The sequence below is a fragment of the Gekko japonicus genome, unplaced genomic scaffold (assembly GCF_001447785.1).
Source record: "Gekko japonicus isolate JY-2015 unplaced genomic scaffold, Gekko_japonicus_V1.1 scaffold66, whole genome shotgun sequence".
In the NCBI taxonomy this organism is placed as follows: Eukaryota; Metazoa; Chordata; class Lepidosauria; order Squamata; family Gekkonidae; genus Gekko; species Gekko japonicus.
This window is the reverse complement of record NW_015163605.1, coordinates 1,528,643-1,540,827: the sequence shown is the minus strand read 5'-3', so window position 1 is coordinate 1,540,827 and position 12,185 is coordinate 1,528,643.

Below are 12,185 nucleotides of genomic sequence, written 5' to 3'. Positions count from 1 at the left end.
TAAATAAATAGTGTAAACCAGCTTTAGGCCTTTTGCTGTACTAGTTAGTAAAATTGGTTATGAGGACTCCAAACGGTCATACCCTTAAACTCAACCAGACTCTGCCCATTCCTGAAAATGCTGCTCTCTCCTCCCCCCCCGTTGGTAAATAAATAGTGTAAACCAGCTTTAGGCCTTTTGCTGTACTAGTTAGTAAAATTGGTTATGAGGACTCCAAACGGTCATACCCTTAAACTCAACCAGACTCTGCCCATTCCTGAAAATGCTGCTCTCTCCTTAGGCCAACCTATCCATTTATACTAATTTAGAGGTGCTTCAAATATTTTTCCCCTCCAACAAGACAACCAATTTCTGTCAAGGAAAAAGCATCCACAGGAATAAAGAAACAGCGTCAAGAGTGCCATTTCCAGAGTTTTACAGATCAAGAAGCTATTGTAAGTACATGATACATTTGCCATCACATAGACATATTTTTCCAACACCAATATTACTGTCCAGCCAGGGGAAAAATGTAACAATGAACCCCAAGTTAGTATTCCAGCAAGTAAAATGAATTTTTTTGACATTTACCCCAAGGGCATATATAGATGGTTTTTCCTCTCTTACCAATTTTTATTATCTTTTTTTATTTTTTGCTGCATACTAGCAAGAATTACTTAGTATAGACTGACCGTCTTGTTTCATATCACAAAGGATAGCTCAAAAAGCATTAGCAGCTAATTACCACCCATTGTCAATAAGAACGTACGGCTGCATCAAACCAATCAATATTGTCTGCACTATTGACTCCATCTTGATGAAAGCTAGGTCTAACAGATCTTGCCTTGTTAGCACTTTCATTTTGTTAGCGCTTTCATTTCTCTACAAGCACATACATATATACAGTACAGCAGACTAACCATTCCTCTTTCAGCCCTGTTTTTCATCCCTCTTATTTCTGCACAAAAAGGCATATAAATGGCTTTCTTTATCCCTTATTTAGTCAGCAAGTTATTCTATGGAGATCTGTCCCAACATAACAGACACATTTTTTCCTTTTCCTTTTTTTTTTAGACGGCTCCAGAAGACATAAAAGTTTGATCAGGTGATATGACAACACTACTCTCAATAAGGATCCAGGGGAAAAAATTGGATGTTCACCATTAGGGTTCCTTTTATCTGAAACCTGAGGACAACATTTTGAATGTTGGGTACTGTCTTTCCCATCATCCCCCTGGAGGCAGCAAATTAGCAGCAATCTCTGTCTCCATCCCATCCGTTTGGAGACTTCTGCAGCCATATACTATACCCCAAAATACCATGTGCAAATACAGAAAGAAATGTATTTGGAAACAGTTATATGCAGCTAGAAGGCAGTTAATAGATACAGTTACCAGTACGAGCCCTGGACTCTTCAGGCAAACAGAATGTCCCCCCTTAAATCAGGACAGGTAGATATAATGCCAGATAGAATGAACACTCACAGTAAGCATCCAGTGTTCCTGTGTAGATGTAAAATTTCCAGAAATTTTAAAACCATGGAAACAAGCGATTTTTTTTGGCGGGGGGTGTTCCAGAAAAAATCAGAAATGTGGGGAAAAACTGAAATATGTACAATGCTTACCAACTCTAACCATATTTTGCTTTTTTAACATTAACAAGGATCATCTGTAATTCAGTTAGCATATAAAATTGCATTAATTGGCATTTTATGAAATTTAAAGTATAAATACTTGAGTTTTCTACAAGCAAAATTGTGAGAGATCCACAAACTGCTGTACCCTATGCTATTTTAGCACATTTCACCCATCCAAAAGAAAAAAAAAATGAACGTCACAGGTTTTTCAGTGTTCCCCCATATTTCCTTATTATTCCACTGGCTCAACTTGAAAGCTGTAAATTGAGTCTGTAAAACCTTGTCTTTAAAAGTATTTCATTCATTCTAAAGACAGAAGGGTGGTTCAGAGGAGTTTTTTCAGTGCTCCTCAAAATTTGTATCTGAGAAATTGATTTTTAAAACCCTCAGACTTTCATGCTATACATTTTTAGTGACCAAAACATTGTCTTTAAAAGCATTTCACATATTACAAACATTTCAAGGGAGATTTTTTCAGTGCCCCCTCAAATTTTCCATTTGTAAAAACGTAATTATTTTGATTTACAGAAGACAACTATTTTTCTAAAATGTATATGTGGTACCTTTCAGGGTTTGCCCATTGTTCTCCTTTGGATGAACAGGCCTGGGACAGAAAGAAGGTAGACTGATCTCCTAACTTTTGCAAAAAGAAGAATTTACCCTGACAAAAGGCCACAAACATGGGGAGGCCTGTATGAACAGGAAGAGCACTAAGCGCCAACATTCTCTGACTCATGTAACTGCCACTAAGTACAGCATTTTACTAATCAAACGTTGCAAGAACACTTCTCTTGTAGGGACTCAAATACAGACCTAGTGCCTGCAAGAGTACGTGCAACCTCCAAGACAGAAAGTGATGATTAATTGTACAGCCCCAAAGTGAAGCTTCTGGAAGAAACCATTTAATGTGTGTGTGCCTGAACACAGGAATACCATCCACTATTGGAACAACTGATGCAAGACTTGCCACTTGCTAGTGTACTGTTGGGGAGAAATCTCTGAGCAAGATATTCTGTAGATGCTGAGGAGAACCTGAATGGCATCACTTTGAATCAGAACTACTGATCACTGAATGTAAAATGGGGAAGTCGCCCATAGGAAGGAAGAATCAGCGCATTCAGGTAAGCTTCTGGCAAGCCTACAGATGCCAAGTAGTTCCTGAGAAGAGGGACTTCTGCTGAACTTTCATTCTGAACTCTCTGTATTTGACAAAATGGTTGGTATCTCAGGGGTCAGCCGCTGGCCTCCCCTCACACTACGGTGCCGGTAACTGCAGCTGCCTGTTCTGGACAGTGCGACTTCCACTGCAATAGGGTTGAGCTGTTTTGCCTATAGCTCGGGGATGACCGATTTCTGATACCCCTCTGACTCTGCTCGGTTCAATTTTTGATATTTTCCCTTTATATAGCTGACTTCCATTAAATCTGGTTGTGGAAGGCCCCTCAGATTGAAATGGAATTTGGCATGGAGCATGGTGGACTGCTCGACCTGAAGAACACAGACACAACATTTCCTTGGGCATGCAGAACTAATTGTGTGGTACTTCAAATCCTGGCCATTGTCCAGTGGTAGGTAGCAAGCACAAAACTTTTATGCCAGCAGTTTACATAACCTTTCAGATGTCCCAATAAAGACGATACATTCTAAATGCAGTGCTTAAACTCTGCAATCTGAATGTAATACTGTTAAAATCATAAACAAGGTGGATTTTTTTTTAATCAAGATGTTTGAATATTTGATAGTACAGTTTGGGATAAACTGCCAATATTTTTATCTCGAGCACTCACATCATTCAACTGACAGACATTTTTTTTAAATTCCTGATCTCCTGCCAAATTGCAATATTGTTAAGTTTAATACCTCTTCCTCTTACTGTCACTCACAGCCTCTTGCTGATGAAACACCTGCAGGAATCCATATGCTAACTTGGGTCTGCCACCATAATTTTTGTTACCTGTTGTATTTGCTTTGTTCAGTTCCCTGCCCTTTCCACCAAGGATCTCAGGGCAGATAAAGAGTTCCCCACCCCCCACTTCCATTCTATCCTCACAGCTCTTCAAGATAGGTTAGGCTGAGAGACTGTCTGGTCCACTGCAGAATGGAGATTTGAACTTCGTCTTGCCTCGTCCTCGTCTGAACATTCTATACACTACACCACAACGGCAATGGTGCCTTATTTACTGTTATTCCATTTCTATGAGCTTACATTAGAGCAATTCTGCATTGTTAAATTCCCAAGAGATTTGCATTAGCTATATTAGAGTTGAAAATCCAATGTCTTGGACATTTCCTCAGCTCACAAGATTCAATACACCTCGTATCTGCATGAAATATTTCAGTACATAAAGGATCACTGGATAATCACAAAAGTATTTTCCTCAACCTGTTCAACAACGACTGGCTGGAGGGGGAAAGTAGATCAGAAGAATTTGAAAGGATGGCTCAAAGGTGTCAGCAGGTTATCATTTCAACATATGCTGGCAACTTAGAAAGTAGCACTGAAGCCTAATCATCCCCAGACAAAATACTCATGCAAATGATTCTGAATAAAAAGACTAGAAAGTTATGAGTCATTTGTATAATCACCTTTAAAGAGTAGGAAACAAGTAAAGGCACACAGGCCCTATACCAATGTCATTTTCTCTTATTATGGTGTTTAAGAGTCAACAGTTACAACCTATGATAAGCACAAAAAGTCAAATATGAAGAATGTTTCAAAAGAAATTAGGATTCTGTGTTTTAAAGTCTGATTTTATAAAATATAAATTCACATACTAAAGATACATGCTCTTCTTAAGCAATAATACAACCTCTTGGGATATTTAGAGAAACTGACACACACACACACCCAATTCGGCAAACACTATTTTTTCTTGGCATACCAATAAAATTACTGAAGCCACAGGAAAGCAGAACACTTTGATACACTACCTGTTCGTGTGCACAAAATATTAATCTCATATGGAATCTACTACTGAGAATACTTAGCTGATCAAAGCTTCATTAACTGTGACTATATGATGCATTAAAACAAATAACAGAAAAACAATTTGGCTGTTGACTGGCACCTAGAACAATAAAGAACTATGAGATTGTACTGGGAAGTCAAGAACATACCTCCCAACGACAAAAGGTATCTGTTCAAAGATTTTCACCATTCCATTTTGTATGGCTCACTTTGCATGGCACTGATACTAATAGCCAGTGCAATCACAAGCATCACTGCAAGAGCCCTGCCATACAGTCCAAATTATTAGTCAAAAGTTGTTCCTCGTACTTCCATGGAAATTCTAATTTAAACTTTATTCAAGGCAGTTTTCTGCTCATGGAAGGCTCTTCTATCAGTGGAACAGAACTTTCTTGCCTCTCTACCCTCCCACTATAGCCTACTGATCTCCCAGAAACACTACTCCTGGGGAAAAGGAGACCTACAGGAATGGAAATTGGGGGTCTGCAACAGGAAGGGGGAGTTGGCAGAAATTACACACACACCCTTCTGTTGGTGGAAATTTACTCTGGATGCAACTGGAGTTTCAGGATAGCTTATCACAAGCTGAGAATTTTTTTTCATTCCTACCAAGAAAAGGAACAAATGGATTCTTCTGAACAGTCCTTATAAAACTATACAGCAAGATTATTGACCTAAGAAAATATACAGCCTCTCAATATCTCCATACGGGATTTTCCCCCCAAGAGACTACCTTTGGCAAAAAAAAAAATTCCATTCCAATTACTCCAGGACTAACAAACATGTTTTGAGATAATCATCCTCAAGGTACAGCTGCTTGCCTCCCCTCACAATAAAGTACTGGTAACAGTCAAGATGGAGGCTGGCCTGCCCTGCTCAAGTGCCATCTCTCTTCCCTCCCTCCCTCCTTCCTTCCTGAGAGTCTGTGTTTTCCTCAAGAACATTTAAGATTCCTAGAGATATAACATCTCTAGAATAGAAGACCAAGGCTACATACTACAGATACTTAGATCATATTCATTACATGTATCTTACTTTACAGTAATGGAGCAGCACTCACCAAAAGAAAACTTTCTGACCTCTTGCCTCCAACTGAAGCCTGTTGTGCCCCCTGAAATTGTTTTCCAGACCAAGAACCACCCCTAGGAAGTATGTGCACATGTGCTTTTATTATCTAATAAAAAAACTTATATTTATACCACATTTACTATAAAAGCTGTTTTTCATTTTCAACTTTTATTTTTTCCTGCCTTTCAAATAACAAAAACTAAAATCTAGGTGCTAAGGTAGCACAGGGTGCAGCAGTTTACAGCTTCTTCTCAAGAACTGAGCAGACGTGCAATTTAGCTTGTAGAAAACCAACTTAACCCATAAATATGCCAAATAGTGCAGCTGTATAAGCTAAGCTATATATTATGCATTTATGCTGTTAATGCAGTAAAAATAGGGTTTGATAAGAAAATATATTGGTCAGAGTGCCAGACTAGGATCTGGGAACTCCAGGTTTGAATCCCCACTCTGCCACACAAGCTGGCTGGGTGACCTTGAACCAGTCATACAATAGCATACAAGATCAGCCTAACCTACCCCTTCAGGGTTGCTGCACAGATAAAATGGGGAAGAGAACACCACCATTGGAGAAAAGGATGCCATGTAAATGAAGTAAAATAATAATGCATTCTTCTCATAAAAATTCAAAAACAAAGCCAAATCAATTGAAACACTGCTACAAAATTTCTGGAAGATTAACATCTCTAGGCCCTATCTGGGTTCCATCTCTTTATTATATTATGGTATAACAAAAGCTGCATTTTATTAATTCATATATGCTAGTGCACATATAAACCACACCCCTTATGGTCAAACATAAAATAGCTCCAATATCCTCCTTACAGCACAAATTTTTAAAGAGAGCTTAAATTCTGAAGCACAGAATCCTACTCTTAAAACAAAGAACTTATGGGAGTGACATTCAACGGTTTTGTGTTCTCCCAGCCACCTCCTGTACTTCCTGAAACGTTGCTGTTAAGAGTTGTAAGACCCTCAAGAACATGAGGCCATGCAACAACAATGGGACCAGTGTAAAGAACAGACTGAATAGGAATTGCTCTTGCTTTAATTGTTCAGGGGGCTCTGATGTAAATACAGGATACAGGATCCAAAACTTTAAATTTAGTTGTTACAGCTAAGGACACATACAACAATTAAGATGATACTGCATACTCTTCCCAAGCACGAAATCAAGCAGATCAATATTAAAGGGTTAACATATTCATTTAACCAACTGAATCTATTTCCAACTCAAACAAACTGTTCCACGTAAGAGGAAATAGTGACAACTATCTGACAGGTCAAAGTCAAGCCAAAGGGTAGTTATAAAAGCAAACAGAGGCCTGATGGTATCTGGAAATGATATGGCCATTTTAGGTTTTTATTATTGATACAAAACTGTAAATACATAACTTATACATAACAAAACTACAATATTTACAAGTATTTATCATTTCTATATCCTTTACTAATTATCTATCCACTGCTACTTTTTAAATTTCTTCCAATGAGTTATTTGAACATTAAATGATCGAAGCCCAGTTCTTGCTAGAATTAATTTGCAACCATTTCTTCCTTTCCCACATTTAATTGTAAGCTGTGATCTTATACAATAACATTACTTGCCATTTTTTTTCATCACTCCTTTCTCCCTGGTATAACGTATCTTCATATTTGTGCTATTGTCATTCCAGCTACTGAAATTATTAAATTACAAAGATTTTATATTCCTTTTAAATTGTTTATTTAAAAATCACCTAATAAATCGTAGTAGAACGTTCAAACTTCTGACATTACAAGTGGGGACCCGCAATACTCATGGGGAAAATCTCTTCCCCCATCGCTGCTGATTCCCCTTACAGATCAGGAGACAGGAGAATCACTGTGGGGAATGAACCCAGCATCGTCCTCCTCTGCTGCTCAGCCCACTTTCTGGCACCCTCCTCTGCTGCTAATGAGCCCGGTGCTGCTGCTAGGTGTCCTCCAGCGTCGCAGCCAGGCTGCAGCGGCTGCAGAGAGTCCTCCTCCACTGTGGCTGGGCCTGGTGTGGCTACCTGTGCCCTTCTCTACCTCTGAGCCCGGCATGGCTACCAGGTGTCATCCATCTTTGCTGCCATGCCACAGCACCGTGGCCAGGCTGCAGTGATCTCAAGTGCTTCCCTCCACTGCTGCCAGGCCGCAGCAACTCCTAGACAGCCTCCACCACCTGCTTTAATACTGATGTCATGCCTGGCACAGCTACTGGATTCTGCCATCGGTCCTGGCTGTAGCAGCTCTGCTCTCATCAGGTAAGAGCATTGTCTGTACATGCACAGATAACACAATTGTATTAGGAGGGATTAAAACCCCTCTAATATATTGCTGTTAAGATCTGGGATTCTTCCACATAGAAGTTTTCCCAGATCAATACCGATGGAACTGCAACAATTTAAAATATTGTCACAATGGTACTTGTCACCCCAAAGACTATCTCACATGAGCTCAACACACTCCCCTTTCTGTTGGAAGGAATGCCAACAAATTGGCAACTTTGCACACTGTTGGTGGCAGTGTGAGAAGATACAGGGCTTCTGGAAAGAAATACAGAGGTTAGTTAAAAGTATTACCAACATAGATATGCCTATTTGCCTGGAAGGGCTTTTTCTTGATTACTGGCCATCAAACATAGAAAATCATAAACACACAAAAAAAATAGATATAATGATATATGCTGCCAGGACCTCTATTGCTATGTGCTGGAAAGATACCCAGCCACCTGGAACTCAAATCTGGTATAGAAAATTGTGGGATCAAATCTGGAGTGTGTCACTTGCAAACTGAATAATGCTTCCTTAATACCAATTTCTACTAAATTCATGGAAAAATGGGAACCCATATTAGATTTTCTCACTAGAATTGAATTTATACCTACCTCTTGGGCTCAGTATCAAAAATGGTTATAATGAATCTTGGAATTGAAGCTTACTTGTTTTTGTCACGTTATCTCTACAGTTAGATTATAATGTTGAAACGGTCTGTATTTTCCTATTACTATTGTTGTCGTTCATATATTACTGTTGTTATTACATAAATCATATAGATGATGTAATGGGGGACACACTTATTTCATAATAATGCTGAAACCATACTTTGCAAATTGTTCTGAGTTATACTTCAATTGTATCTTGCTTTGTTTTGATTGGTATTGTTACATGTTTGTAAAACTATAAATATAAAATAAAAATATTATTAATAAAAAAGATCTGGGATTGTTCTACACAGCTGGGGGAGGTCCCTCAAGTGTGCAGAAAAAAAATTCATCTCCGTGTACCCCAATTTGCAGATTCAGCTATCTGTAGATCACAGCCACACGTTGCTAATACTATATAGATGTTAATGTCTCTATGTACTATACTCCAGAATCTCCTCACCATGGCACATTCCCACCATATGTGGAATAATGTCTTTTACCTCCTGGCCAAATGCCTAAGAAAGGGTAAATTCTCCTAAAATCTGCTAACCTATCTAGAGAGGATAGTTTATAGCAGTAATTCCTATATTCAGCAAATTAACTTTTTTATTAATCCTTTCCATTTCACTGTTGAGATCACATCTCCATTTTACTTTCTTTTTATTCCATTTTTAGTGACTGTCATTTATGATTCTTTTACTTCTTACATGCAATTTATACACACCAACACTGAAAAATGCACAGGAAAAAAATCAACACGAAGAAACAGAGAATGATGCAAAAGTAAAGACTCAGGAGGTCTCACAAAGAAGATGCAGAACTAGAATACAGACAACGAAACTGAGCTGGCAAACTTTTAAAATTTAGTCTCACCCCTACAGTATTTCACCTTTTTAAAATCATATCACCCTTTTTTCTCATCCCTACTGCATTTCATTTTTTCCTGGTTTTTTATCTTTTTACCAAGAGAAGTTATACAACAATTTCTGTCAGCGCGCAGGCAACTTGGAATAAAATCCTGAGAGCTGTTTGCTATCAAGTCATTAAGACAACAAGTGATTACAGGATAGCTCAGGTACCTGCACAGAGCTCCTTCTTGTTGATTGTGATATTTGCAATTCATTGCTCATAACAATCATTTTCCTACCAGGAGGAATGGCGTAAGGCTAGTAGGAACCAAGACAACCCACCCCCCCTTAGGCAAATTAAGTAGCAACTGCTATTAGAAAGTGGAAACACAGACTGCAGGAGAGGAAAGTAAACCGCTACAGCCCCTTTGAAAGCCAAACACTGACAGAAGTTTAGTTCATGAGCCTTGTAATTGATTCTGTGTTCAACAGTGGGGCTCATCAAGGATCTTTGTCTTCTTCACAGCTGGAGATGGAATGCATGATGAAGGTGAAATTTATAGTAGTAAAAATTCTAAATCACTACCATTGCTCAATAGTACATTTCAGAAGAGCTGTCATTCTGCTCCACTGGAATTTCAAGCGACATATTATTTTGTAAAGCTCAGTGCTAACTAAACAGGAAAGCCAGGTTTTGTCAACTCATGCTGTCCTGTACGCAGTCTTCAAAGATACACTCAACCAGATTTTCATATGACAGATGAATAAACTGGCATCTTGAAATGTGAGCTCTGAACATTCAATGGTAACTAGTCATACAAGCCACGCAAGCATCCCAAGTCAACATAGCTGGATTATCTATTAAAGCATGCCAGCTACCACATGATCACAAGGAACAGGCAGCGGGGACTGAACTCACATCACTAATATTAAAGGGAATTGCTTCCAAATGGAGCTATCCAGCAACTCTGTTTAGGAGTTTCAATTTGTTTCCAGCTCTGACACACAGTTGTTAAGTTACTTCAGCCTATGCCCCGTAGCAAAGGATGAGATGGTTAGACAGTGTTATCAATGCAAGGAACATGGAGTTGAGCAAACTCCGGAAGACGGCAGAGGACAGGAGGGCCTGGAATGATGTGGTCCATGGGGCTGCGAAGAGTTGGATTAAACTGTGAGACTGAACAACAACAACAACATGTCCCATGACTTCTTGCAAGCTCTCCCACCTGCAACCAGCCAAGGTTTTACCCCAAACCCAGTTCTAACTCAAATACTACTAATGTTCTTCTCCTTGGACCATGGACACTTAGTGTCAGCTTGGACTCCATTATTCTGACTTCTTTGGTGGTTGAACACTTCCGCGTCACCATATGACTACATGCTGCAATTTTGATCCTGTTTACTAGGTCTGATTCAGAGTTCCTGAATAGGCTACAATACAAATACAATCTACAATGATTGCATATGCCACAAAAATGAGTACTTTAAGAAAAATAAACACGTGTTGAAACGAAATTCTCCTCATACTACGGTATTTACTCCAATGCAAGACTATGTTTTTTCCAGCTATGGCATCAAGAAAGAGGTATGTGAATGTCATACATTCACATGCAAGTTACAGTTATGTCTAGTAAAAATGTTTTGAGTATAGCTTTCTTGGGGGGGGGGGTGCTCTCATCTTTTATTTATTTATTTATTTAAGTTATACCCCGCCCTCCCCGCTGAAGCAGGCTCAAGGGGGCTTACATAAAATTTTAAAACAGTTTAAAACCAACATAAAATCTAAAGTGCTATACATTTATAATTTTCCTATGCCATATCCAATGGTTTTATGACAGGAGTCAGTCAATACAACAAGGGCGATGGAAAGATCCCAGGGAAGGCTCTGATGTTATAACCAGATGTTAAATGTGATCAAATGTGGTCAAATGCCTGGTAGAAGAGCTCCATCTTCCAGGCCCTGCATAATTGTAGCAATTTCTGCAGAGCCCTGATATCCTCCGGGAGCTCATTCTACCAGTATGACACTGCCCACAGAAAAGGCTCCTAGCCCTGATGATGGCCAGTCTGGCCTCTTTAGGGCCAGGGAGCACTAGGAGGTTTTGTGTCCCAGAAATCAGTGCTCTCTGGGGAACATGTGGGGAAAGGTGGTCCCCTCAGGTATGCTGGTCCCTGACCATAAAGGTAAGAATCTTTCTGAGTAAATAAGGTAAATAAATCTACGGGTGAAAGTATTCTTTTCACATGGGTTATGCTTACTTCAATCAACTTTGTCATAAAAATAAAAAACAATTTTTCTCCTTCATAGCTAGTTAAAGAGAATCGTTAGAGCTAAGAATTGTTAGAATTTCACTACTAAGAATGATTTAATCACGCTGAATTTCCTATGGACTGTGCTCCATTATTGGGGAAGAAAAGTCAAGTCTTTGGTTCAGTATCTTCCTCAGAGACAGCTGTCAGCATTAAAACTGGTATGTAAGTTTAAGGTAGAATGTAACATTTCCAAGTCTGAATGCAAGCTCCACATCTTTATCCATTTTCAGGAAAGATGTAACACTACACCACAGTGTTATCTGCCCTGAGCACTGATAAGAATGAATGTAAAATGTTAATCAGAAATTCGTTCTCTGTTTGAAGTCCAATCACCAGCACCAACTTTTGTGGAAAGACACAGAAAAGCTGGTGTGAACAAGCTTCTCAAATACTGCTTTTCCAGTACATTACTGGGCTAGCACACAGGAGTACTACTGTGAA